Source organism: Pangasianodon hypophthalmus, chromosome 11 (assembly GCF_027358585.1).
Source record: "Pangasianodon hypophthalmus isolate fPanHyp1 chromosome 11, fPanHyp1.pri, whole genome shotgun sequence".
Lineage (NCBI taxonomy): Eukaryota > Metazoa > Chordata > Actinopteri > Siluriformes > Pangasiidae > Pangasianodon > Pangasianodon hypophthalmus.
The window spans coordinates 2510227-2523034 of NC_069720.1; the positions used below are offsets into that span (position 1 = coordinate 2510227).

At 39.3% G+C, this 12808-nt stretch overlaps 1 protein-coding gene across 5 annotated transcripts in view; it reads left to right on the forward strand.

Annotated features, from left to right (window-relative positions):
- Window positions 1–12808, forward strand: part of zfhx3b (zinc finger homeobox 3b) — a 376578-nt gene that overhangs the window by 105857 nt on the left and 257913 nt on the right. The window contains exon 1 of one of the 5 annotated variants that reach the window (XM_053237887.1): window positions 10369–11016. The exons of the other annotated variants lie outside the window; for them this stretch is intronic. The gene's annotated coding sequence lies outside the window, so the exon portion shown is untranslated. Of the gene's footprint in view, window positions 1–10368; window positions 11017–12808 lie in introns of those variants that run through there. 5 annotated transcript variants of the gene reach the window in all.

Consider the following 12808-nt stretch of genomic DNA (forward strand, 5'->3'; position numbering starts at 1 on the left):
ATAGGAAGTGTCTGTTATCTGGGAAGTTACTGAGGAGCAGACACAAAGGCTCGGATGGTGTGTGGTGTGTGTGTAATGCATGCATGTCTGTGTGTGTGTGTGTGTGTGTGTGTGTGTTGGAGCTTGTCAGTGTACACCTATATGTTTTTTTTCCAACTTCAGTCAATGTCACACCTATTTCCTTGCTCATCTCTGGAAAGTTCATGCACATTTAGAGACACACACACTCACACACACACTCACACACACACTTTACAGAGAATGTTCCGGGCAGAGCCAAGAGGCCAGCGGGTCACCTGTTATTAACACGCTTGCCACTTGTAGGCGTCTCATTGGCAGCGCTCGGCGGGCCTGTCGATACCTGTCCGTCTCCATCAGACGCATACGGAGGTCATTATCAGAGAAAGCCGGCGGGCTTCAGGGGTTGCGGCACACACACACACACACACACACACACACACACACACACACACACTCACACCTCTGGGAGTGACCGGCAGCTTGGGTCAATGGCCCTCCAGCTGCACTGGTCTGGAGTCGTCCCTTTTCACATACACACTCACGCCTATTCACACACACACACACACACACACACAAGCTTTGGCCTGCCATTGTGATACTCAATAGTGAAGTTCTGAACTTCGTCAGCCTTAGATTTGAGCAGTTTGTGAAAGTTTTGGCCCTGCAGAGACTCAGAGACTCAGTTAGTTCCCTAAAATCTTGTCTTTCTATTCCGCATTTTCATCTTAACCCTCTACGCATCATTTACTTATCAATCATGTCTAAATAATTCGAATCGTATATTTGTAAATATTGCAAAAATTGTTTTTTTCCTAAGGTTTTTTATGTTCATATACAAGAAACGATTTTTTAAAAAATATTTTATTTCTTAAATTTGGACTTATTTATGTTTAAATACAGTGAAAAAAAGAAAGAAAGAAAGAAAGAAAGACACCACAATAAACCAATATAAAAGTAAATAACAATAAACAAACCAATGATAGATAGATAGATAGATAGATAGATAGATAGATAGATAGATAGATGTTTTATTTAATTTGATTCATTTTTGTTTATAATTAAAACATTTATGGTCAAATAAATAAATAAATAAATAAAAGTAGGTATAAATAGTAGTTTGTAGCTATAAAAGTGAAGATTGTAAGTCTGGGAGTTTTTTTTTTTTAACCTGTTTTGCATTTTAATTATACAAATCGGTTATTTGGTGAGACATCCATGTTAAGGGCAAGAACCTTTAAAAAAAAAAAAAAACCTTGGCTTAAGAAACATTTACCATTTTAGATTTCACGCCGCCTAAGAAAATGTATCGCATGCATAATTGATTGGTGCCAATGATTGCTGGAGTTTACTGTCATTTCTCTGCAGAGAGAGAGAGAGAGAGAGAGAGAGAGAGAGAGAGAGAGAGAGAGAGAGGGAGAGAGAGAGAGCTCCTGGGGCTGTTTGCAGTAATAGGATGTTGGATGTTTAATTCAGCAGTGTGTACAGAGAGCCCCGTAGCTTTTCCGTGGCTGCTACGCTTTTTTTCTCCCTCAAACACATACATCTGCGGCGATGACTCTAATTTCGCGCCGAGGCCCAAGGTGAGGCTTCCTCTAATTGCCTGTCATTTTGATAAACTCCATCAAACTCGCACAAATTTGTTTGTCTCACGTTCCTGATTTGAGACGCCGCACCGAGTGTCATTAAACAGCGGTGTAAACTCATTTGCGAAGTCGAGCGTGCCGTACATCGGCGCGAGGAAACAAGAACGTCAGCGTAGTGCACGTGTGAATGCTTGTGACATAATGCAGCCTCGAGTCCTGGCGCCGTGACCCGGCCACAAAAAGCTGAAGTGATGAACGTTCAGCTACTATTTGCTCATCCCAAGTGATGATACATGGAATAAACATGGAATAAAACACTGTGGGGCATGCTGTTAGAGAAAAATAATCAACTTCATTTAGGTGTGTTGAGGCGGAGTCACTGTTACCAACCTGAAGTGTTTTATTCCTCTTACACCACAACAGTTTAGCAACGTTCGCATTTTTTCATTTCTCAAAGAACAAAGTCATAATTTTTATCTGTTTGTAGTTACATTTAATGTCCAATCATTTACATTACTGCAGCTTTAAACAGTCGTTCCCTCATCAGCTTCTCTCTTTTTTTCTTTCTGTTCAAGAAAAAACTCACAAAATGCACAAAAACTCCAATCAGCAGCTCTGTTTTCAACTCACACATGCAGCACAGACGCGCACAGTTATTACGTTCTCCACTTTCTTCTCTAATTCTTCTTTTTCTTCTTTATTCTTTCTTTTTCTGCTTATTTAACATTATTTCTTTCTGTCTTACTTCTTTCTTTCTTTCTTTTGCAAATCTAGTTCATTTTGGTAAACATTTTAGATTCCTAATTTTGTCACTTCAACTGAGTTATTCTTATTTAGATGTAAAATAGCATTGCTGTTTATGATTTACTATTTAGTTGAAGTCACCTGTTTATATATTAACGTAGGAATATTCCTGGGAAAATCCTAGGAATGGGACTTTTTAACCCCTTAAACCTGGTACTCAGTGACTTCCTCTTCAAAAACTCCTGAATGCATGGTTTGAAAGCGATGTATTTGGACTTTATATTGCATGACACAAATCTAAACAGATCTTAATGATGCAAGAAAAAACACAGGTGTCCGTTAAAAAAAAAATGCACAAAAATTCTTAAAAATATTCCTTATATTTTGAGTAGTCATATGCCATACATGATATGAAAGTTGTTGACACGTCGCTTCCGATTAGCTCTATACTTCTGCCCTTTGAGCTAGCACATGCCGTAATCATCTCTATTTCTCATTACATTTTAGGTTATAGCTTCATGAAAAATATAATGCAGAAAACTTAATACAGGAGTTTGTCGCATTACAAACAAGTCCATGCACGATATTACTTTTTTTTAGATAAAGGTGTAGATGCATCATGATCCTAACTGCGCAAAACCATAACCATGCTAAGACCACGTTAATGTATTGTGAGCCAAACGTCGCTGCCATGAAAGCCACTAGCTCAAAAGTCAATACGCAGATGTCACTGATTGGTCACTGTTTGCTTAAAGTCAGGAAAATACTGTTCTTCTGTAGTGCTGCACTGAGAGGCTGAAAATTTAACACAATTTCGGTCGAAATTGGCATTGATCACAGTGACCTGACATCACAACATCGTCAGCACAAGTGCCTTCATTCAAGATCATGAAATCAGAAACTGGGAGAAAACAGGAAGGTTTACGTCCAACTAAAATAACAACATGCCGGCATTAACCTGGAAATTTACACTTGCACCTGCATGAAAATGAAACCAAACATCATAAAGAGTTTTGATTTTGTGTCTTGGGTGTCATGTAGTGGCAGATACGGATGCGAGTACAGGCTTTTTATTGGCTCACAGGTGAAACCAGAGCTACAAAATGAACAAAACAAGACGTAGAAGAAGAAGGAGGCAAGACAGACAGACAGACACACACACACACACACAAAAGACAACAGAAGCTTTGCAATGAAACACTTAAATAACACAACTTCATCAAGGTGAAACTGAAAACAGGTGTGCATAATAAAGAGTAATGAGGTAATGGCAGTGGCTGCTGGGAAATGGAGTCTCGTACGGCCATTTTGTGAGGCCGTGATGTGTTCTGGCCGTAGCTGGCACTGATGCAGGTTTTAGGCCGCCTGCTTTATCACATATGTGTAGTGCGTAGTGTGCTTCATTTGCTTCACGGAGAAGAACCCAGGCTGGCGTTCATTACCCATCCACAACCGTTACGAACTCCACAACCCCACACCCAGACGGAAAAATTCACCAATTTAGCCAAAAAGCCTCAAAGTGCAGCCCCGGTCACACAGCTCCACCCGAGTGCTGCAGCATTCATATTCTTTAAACCCGATGTTTACGGTTATGAAAATAGAAATCATGCAGTTGAGATGCATTTGGGGCGAGTGTGCGCATAAAACCGAGCTGTGGAGCAAATGGAGAAAAATGACAGGGGAGAGAAAGTGAGGAAAAATGAAGATGGCAGAGTGGACGGCGCTTTTCTTTGGGGATTTGAAATCTTTCTCGGGGGAAAAAGGAAGGAAGGAGGAGTCCTCTCATTCCTGCTGAGCTCCTCCAAAGAGCTGAAAAGAGAAAGAGGTGCAGCCATTTTTATTTTTTATTCCCCTCCCTTTTTCTTTTTTTTTTTTTTTTTTTGCAAGGTTGGATTTCATCCCGTAATTTTCTCATCACTCAGCCACGCAGCCACCTGTCTCTTCCCAAGATTCCCTTCCTTTGTCTCTTAAATAATAAGCCTGCATCCACATGCCAAATGGAGAGTGAGAAGGAAATGACCAGAGAGAGAGGAAGATGGAAGGTGTGCAAAAGAAAATGAAAAAGACTTTTTATTTCTCCTCTCTCCACAATCCATCCACCATCTCCGGTGCGCAAGGAGCCATTTTGTGGTCTGCTTCATTACAGCGATTTTTATTCAGCGGTGCTGCAAGGTGATGAGGCGATGCGCCGGTCACCGCTGCGCACAGCTCTTAGGGGCCCGGAGTCAGCTGCAATATGAGCTAGAGGCGAGAGGGGGGGCAGAAAGGGAGGATGGGTAGGCGGATGGGGGGCAGGTGGGCAGAGGGGGCTGCAGAATTAGACAGAAAGACCCTGGGGTTGGAGGCCAGTGCTCAAGTTCATCACCGCAGACAATAGAAAGCTCTTCAGAAAGCAATTGGGCAGACGGCGATGTTGGCTCCTGGCCTCAGTCGTGTATTACAATGCAACGATGCTCACATGGAGGTTATAATGACTCTTTCCATTTATTTCTCTCTCTCTGTTTGTTCTGCTATTAATGAAGCTCAATTAATAATGCACCACGATCAACATTGTTATTCCAGGAGATATTTTAGAAGCTTGTACAAAATAAGAGTTGTCCACTCTTACAGCATGGACACGTAAGGGCTTAGGAATCATGCACGCTTTTCTAGTTTTATAGTACACACCTAAGGGGTCTTCCATTGTCTCCTGTCAGAAAGGATTCCAAGCAGAACCCTTCAAGGAAGTAAAGAACCTTTAATTGTCCAATGAACTCTTCAGAGTGTGAGATCATTTAGAATTTTGTAAAAAGAGACAAAAAAAAGTATGGACACATCAGGGTTTAGGAATCGTGCAAACTTTTATAAAGCACACTTTGATTGTTCCTCTGGTTCTCTTGCCAGAAAAAGGTCCAAGTAGAACCCTTCTATGATGCTGTGAACCCTTAACTATTCATTGAACTCTTAAGAGAGTGAGATATTTCAGAACTTTCTGAAAAGGAAAATTTGTCCAGTCTTACAGCATGGACACGTAAGGGCTTGGGAATCATGCACACTTTTCTAGTTTTATAGTACACACTTAAGGGTTTTTCAGTTTTCCTCTGTCAGAAAGGGTTCCAAGTAGAATCCTTCTAAGAAGCTAAGAACCTTTAATTATCCTTTAACCTTTAATTAAGAGTATGAGATATTTTAGAAGTTTGTTAAAAGGAAAATCGAGTGTGTGTACTTAAGGGCATGGGAATCATGCACACTTTTATATAGCACACTTTTAAGGCTCTTTTGGTTGTTCCTTTTGTTGTCCTGCCAGAAAGGGTTCCGAGTAGAGCCCTCCTAGGAAGCTAAAAACCCAGTGAATTCTTAAGAGTGTGAGATATTTTAGAAGTTTCTAAAAAAAAAAAAAATGTCTAGTCTTACAGTATGGACACTTAAGGGCTTGGGACTCATACATACTTTTATATGTAGTACACCATAAAGTGTTGGTTCTAGCTCTGGTTCTAGCTCTGGTTTCTCCAGAAAGTTCTGAGGAAAATTTCCCTTTAGGAAACTAAAAACCTTTAATTATCAAGTGAACTCTTAAAGAGTCTTTCTTTTTAAAGTGTAACAAGTAACATGATAGCTGAATGTTAAATGCCTGAGAGGTTCTAGAAGAAAATAATGAAAGGATTTTGTACATATACTCTTAAAAAAGGTTCTTGGTTGATAATTAAGGGCTCTTAGCTTACTTAGTTACTTAAAACACTTTCTTAGATTATTTTTATTAAAATATTTAAAAAATACAATAAAAATAAAAAACCAAGCAGCCTGGTAAGAAGAAGGAATAAAAAATGTTAATGATTTAACTTTAATCATAAAGTAATGTGACGTAATGGGAACGTCAGACATAAAAAGCAAAAAGTGATTGTCCTAATGAAAAGGCAATTCCTGTCCCAGCCAAATTATCTCTTTATTTTTTAAATTAATGCTCAATATTTTATCATTTTTATATATATTTAATATGCTCTTTGCATTATTTTAGGCGGAAAAAAGTATCCGTCTGCATTCGTTCTGCCGCTTGGCTTTGATGAGAACCTCAAATGTGAATTACAAAAGTGCTCCAAGAAGAAAATGAGTAATAATTTAGTAATAAAAATATGAATAATATATAATAATAATGGTACTGAGGAGGAAAATCTTGAGACGGGAGGAAAGAGAGAAGAACTGAAGGCGTGAATACTTTTTTGTATGTAGATAAATGCAAAAACGTGATGGTTATGTAGTTGTGCTGGAACTTAAACCTTAAACATTGCAGATTGTGGTCATGATGCAGCTAATTAAAGATGAGCGTTAACCCTGCGTTCACGCTAGCGACTGACAAGTCGCTCGTGTTGCTAGTAGTTTGTCTGTTGCGCTACAGTTGTTATTTGTGATCATGTACCGTCCATTCGGAGTTTGGAGCTCTGAAGAGAAAGTGTAGCGTCCAAAATGAAACCTATACCACAAAATTTACTACAGTATACAATTTATTTGTCTTTGGTTGTTTGCCTGGCTTTGTATTAGCTTTGTTAGCTGATTAGCAGCCTGAACTAACTGTATTAGCGACATACACTCACCAGAGGCACCACCATATACACTTGTATATCTGTATATCTTCTTCTAACTAGTTAAACACAAACTAATAACACACTACTCAGGGTGAAAATTGTTCTCTTGATTTGCACGTTACATACTCAGCTTTGTAATATTTGCCATTAGCAGAGTAGCAGCGTAAGCTAACTGTACTAGCTAGAAACACTCTCCAGAGACAATAATCCCAGGTAGGAACTAAAGTTGTGAGAGGTGGGGATGAATTAATTTGTCGCACCACGTGTGGTATACGATCACTCCGAGAGATCATTTGAGCCAATTTGTCGCTTTAGAGTGTCATGCATAAAGTTGAGAAAATCTGAACTCACTTGTTGCGCCATTGTTTTGTCGCTAGCTAGTTTTAACGTTCCTCCTCCACTCTCTCTCTCTCTCTCTCTCTCTCTCTCTCTCTCTCTCGCTCGGACACACTCATGCTAAACCCATTTAAGCTGTCTCATTAATATTAATTGTACTCCATTTTAATTTGAGCTAATCTCTGTCATCATGCTGTTCTGAGCGAAGTCTGAACCAAACGTCCATTTTAACTTTTACTATCGCTTGTTTCTTTCTTTCCTTTTTCACTCTTCACACCTTGTCATTCTCCCTCCCTCCCTCCCTCCCTCTCTCTGTCTCTCTCTCTCTCTCTCTCTCTCTCTCTTACTCCTTAACCTCTTTTTTTTACACGCTAATAGTTCAGCAGAGGAGCTGAACTGACGAAATGATTTTTTCCCTCAGAAACTAGCGCTTTTTAAAACTAATGTATAAAAATGTGGATTATTACGACAGTATTACGGTGATTGAACTGGGACGGTAATGTCAATAGAGTCATTTACCTGTTCTGCTCCATGCTTTAATGGACCTGCTGAAATGGCCCAGGCTATTTCCTCCGCTCCTCCAGTTTAGTGAATTTTTAAAGTGAAAAGATTCGGGAATTTTTGTTCATGGATTTGAGGCTGTGAGGATTTTTTTAATTAACAGACACCATTTCACTATAACTTTTATTTTGATGGATTTTAGGTTGCTACATTTGATACATTGGTTTATATTGAGGGATGAAGTTGATAGAATCATTTAATTAAGTGACAAAGACACAGAGTCAAACTTTAAGCCAAGTAGTTTATTAATTAGTATTAATTAGAATTAATTAATTAGAATTTTTAATTGAAATTCTTTTTTTAAAAAAAAGCAAAACAATGATAATAAATCATAATTTATTATTTTTTTTATTTCATACAACTTTCTATTAAATTTTTAATTTTTTATTGTTGAGTATACAGTATGATTAAATTTATTTATTTATTTATTTATTTATTTATTTATTTATTTGACTGCTTGCATGTTTACATCTCCTGTGAAGTTTATTATCAGATTTGGTAATTGGTATGTTATATATATGTTATAACACATGCTATACCACGGCACTGCTGAGTTCTGGATTCTGATTGGTCAGAAGGTGTTGATTAATTTTCTGTAACAGCAGCCCCAACAGTAGTGCAGCTATAAATCCCAGGTTTATATACCATACATGAATGCGCTCGTTCTAAAATCTTATCGTTTCTATAGTAACAGCTCTTTCACAAGGAGGTTTTCTATGAGGCAGGGTTTTGAAAGGAGTCTCCAATGTCAGCGCTTTGTAACAGTCAGAAGTCAGAAAGTAACTTCAGGACTCTTTCTGGATTCTTAATCATATGACGAACTGATTTTTTTTTTGTCTTATTAACTGCAAGAGAGAACAAAACAGAGAGGCTGGAGGGGAACGATCGTTTATAGCTGCTATAATGTAAGTGAGAACCGGAACTAACATTAAAAGTAGCTATAAATAGATAAAAAGTTTGAAGTGCTGTTCTTTAATAAATAATAAGTTAAAATCAATGGAAGATTGTTGTGGTAGAAGAGGAATGAAACACTTCAGAGCGTGCTATTATTGGAAAATAATCATCAGACCAGCCCGTTGTTGATTCTTTTCCTACAACAGCATGACGCAGTATGTTTTATTCCTTACTTTTAGCACTTTTGCGTTCTTGCTTACAAGCTCGACGTAACAACTCAGGTAGAAGTAAATAAGGCTCACGATGATGTCCGAGTGTGTATAAGTGGTCGAGTGGTTTTAGGGGCCTAGACAGTTATTTCTAGTGCACTAGCCTTGTAGAGCACTTGTTCACTAAGGCATGGACACATGAGTGTGACAGTTCTCCAATCACTAAAATGGATAAAGCCTCCATTTTAGACAACATGCTCAAATTATTGCTGGGCGTTCTTGATTCATGAGCACAGAGAGCACTGAAAAAAAAATTCATGGATCAACATATTTAAATTGAGGGCAGGATTTCTACTTGAGTAAAATATGTAGCTTTAACATACTCATATAATGTCCATGTTACAACAAAAATTAAGTTTGTAAATGTATGTATTTCTATTTAATGAGTTTATAAACCTGCTATTATTTACATATTTACTTTTTTGTTGAACTTACATATTTTACTTATTATTTTACATATTTTGCATTAAGTGGAAAATCTGCCCTTAATTGAAATACATTGATCCATGAATAATTTTTTTTCACTGTTTCTCTTTCAAAAAGGAGTGCTAAGAATCCTAAACAAAAAAAAGCTAAAAAAAAAAAAAATCATGTTTTTTTCTTGTTTTGTTTTTGTTTGTTTTCAGTAAGCACACTTTTGAGACAGGATTTTTTATTTTTTTTTTTTGGAATAGACTGAGATATTTTGCTATACTGTGACAAAGCTATAGATGTTCCAGATTATTTCTGACTAATGCATTGATTTTAATTTTAATACTTTTTTTTATCAAAACTGTTTGAATGGTTTGGTCTCTGTTTTGAATTTGTTCGGTTGGGACTTTGATGAAAGTGTAAAACCAGTGGAATTGTGTTATTCTCCATTTCACCCATTTTGGAGATGGGGCAATAACGAACACACGCACACACACTGAGACACACACGCACACACAGAGAGAGACAGAGAGAGAGAGAGAGAGAGAGAGAGAGAGAGAAGCCGAGTGAATTGAAGTCATTTTGATGAAAAATGAGGGCCAGGCTGATTTTGGACAGCTCGGAGAAGCTGGCAGTGATGTCATTAAACGACAGCCTGGCTGATAAGGTGAGGCGGCCGGCTGAATAAATAAATAAATTAAAATGAATATCTTATATATTCTTTTCACCTCCCTTCAGGGCTTCCCAAAATCCAGACCAAACCCCCAAACCCTGTTCCTCGCCCCCTTTCTGCCCAAATCCAGCCATATGAAGGGGGGAGTGATTTGAATTCAGCCTGGTGATAAATAATAAATTTGACTAATACACATTTTTATCTCACACACACACACACACACACACACACATACACACACTCTCCCCTGTTGTTCTGGATCACTTTATCCTGCACTAATACCAAATAGGGTGAAAACAGGAATAAGAGTACAAATAAGAGCATGAATAAGAATACAAGCACATTTCATAAACATCCATGTGCTTCCTGGTAGAGAGAATTCCTTGTAGAAAAGGAGAAAGGATGGAGCATCCCATCTCATCCCATCCCATCTCATCCCATCCTGTCCCTGTGTTTTGTGTGTGTGGTGTTGGTGTGTGTCTTTCCAAAGTCTAGAGACCTCCAAGAAGCACGTTTGTAGAGCTAGGAGAAAGCACCAGCAACTACGAGTGTGTATGAGTGTGTGTATGAGTGTGTGAGTGTGTGTGTAAGCGCACAGGAGGGAGAGAGGGAGTGTGTGTGGGGGAATTATGCACTCTGGATGTTGCCTCGTGCTTTAAGCGGCCAGGTAGCGCACGCCGGCTCTCTAAATAAGCAGCTCGCATTCACGAGCCCCATCAGGACAGGAGGCAGGGCTGCAGCCTGGGTGTGAAATCTCTCTCTCTCTCTCTTTCCAGTCAGCACACACACTTGCACACACACACACACACGCATGAACACGCACACACACACACACACACATGCGCACACACTCGGCATCTCAGCCGGTAGCGCTCCACTAGTGTAGCCACAGCAGCAGCAGCAGCAGCCTGGAGGAAAAGTGAGGAGTGGACGTGAAAGAAAGAAAGGAGAGGAAAGAAAGGAAGGTCAGTGTGGTGCTTCTGTCTTTCATGCTCTTTGGAGGGAGTTTGCTCAGCGTATACATGTGTGTGTGTGTGTGTGTGTGTGTGTGTGGAGTAGAGTGGGAGAGGCTGAAAGTATTGATTGTGGGAGAGTTTGTGGGAAGTGCACTCTTGTTTGATCCTGCCAGGTGGGAGCAGGTGGGAGTACTGGCTGTATGTGTGTGTGTGTGTGTGTGTGTGTGTGTGGAGGGGGTAGGGGGTGAGTAGTTGTTGGGGTATGTTTTATAGAGATGGTGCTTGGTCTGTGTTTACAAGCGCAAACACGTGTGTGTGTGTGTATATATATATGTGTGTGGGGGGGGGCAGACTGAATTATTTCTAAGATTTCACTGAGATTTTGAGTTTAAGCATCTGATCTGGGACTCTGTGTGTGTGTGTGTGTGTGTGTGTGTGTGTGTGGTGTGTGTATTTTGTGAGTGCATGCCTGCCGGACATCTATAGGTGTCTTAAGGTAAATTCCAGTCAGGATCCAGGTGCTGAAATAGAAAGAAAAGAAAATTCTATTTTTTTGGAATAGCAGTTCTCTCCTGCACCGTCCGCTCCACGTGTGCAACATGTCCACACGTCAGCGAAATTCTTGTGATCAGAGTGTGTGTGTGTGTGTGTGTGTGTGTGTGTGTGTGTGTGTGTGTGTGTGTTGGGGGGAGTGGGGGGGGCAGAGTTTGGGGTCACAGCATCCGTGACCCAAACACGTGACCTGAACACACACCTAACCATGAGAGTTAGGCATCCTAAAATCAGTTCCTGGCACACTTCCACACACACACACACACACACACACACACACACACACACACACACACTTCCTCAAACACACTTTCTCAATTTTTTGGAAAAATGTTACAAAGATTAAAAATAGAATACATTAGAAATGAATTTGTGCTTTTATTTAATTTCAATTTTTATTCTTAAATATTGAAATATTTCTGAATTCTTACAGCTCAGTGATACGACGATACAATAACTAAATCACGATAAATTGTTACAGTACGCTCTACTGAGATAGTGCAGGTATCGTTTTTATCGTTTTTATCTACAACACAGACAGATTCTAACGGATTCTATTTATTTTTAAACTTTTTTTAAAATCTAGTTTAGAATCTAGATTTCTAGTTTTTTATGTATATTCAATAAAAAGCACCATGAATTTTTTTTTATCACTGCTGCTGTTTAATCACTGCTATTTATCTCTGCTGTTTGTGCGTCACTTTTGTGATTTTTGAGAATATTTTTGATACGTTATGACATTTCTGCCACATCGCCCAAGCGTCACGTCCAAGTGTGGCTTCCCCGGGTTTAGGTTTAGATTCAGTGTGTGTATCGTGTGTGTGTGTGTGTGTGTGTGTGTGTGTGTGTGTCAGTGTTCGGACGTCGGACACCACACACGCGCTCATGCGTGGAGCACAAAACTGGAAAACCCGGGACTGGCCAAATTGTCAGCAACGCTAAAGATATCAACCCGAGCGTTTTAGCTATCCATCATGGCCGCCGCCGTGTTTCTGCCTCGACAGTGATTTATTCCAGTTCTGGAGCCCATTTGAGCCACAATGGTGAAATAAGCAGCAGCTGGACTTACACACACACTCACACACACTTATACACACACTGTGAAAGGTATAACACAATAACACACTGCCTGTGAGTGTACTAGAGTCATGAATATAATAATCGAAAACACAGATGACGCTTCATGTCAGTTTCTTTAATTATCATTTTTTAAATATTAAAATCGAAATTTTTACGTTATGTTTATAAA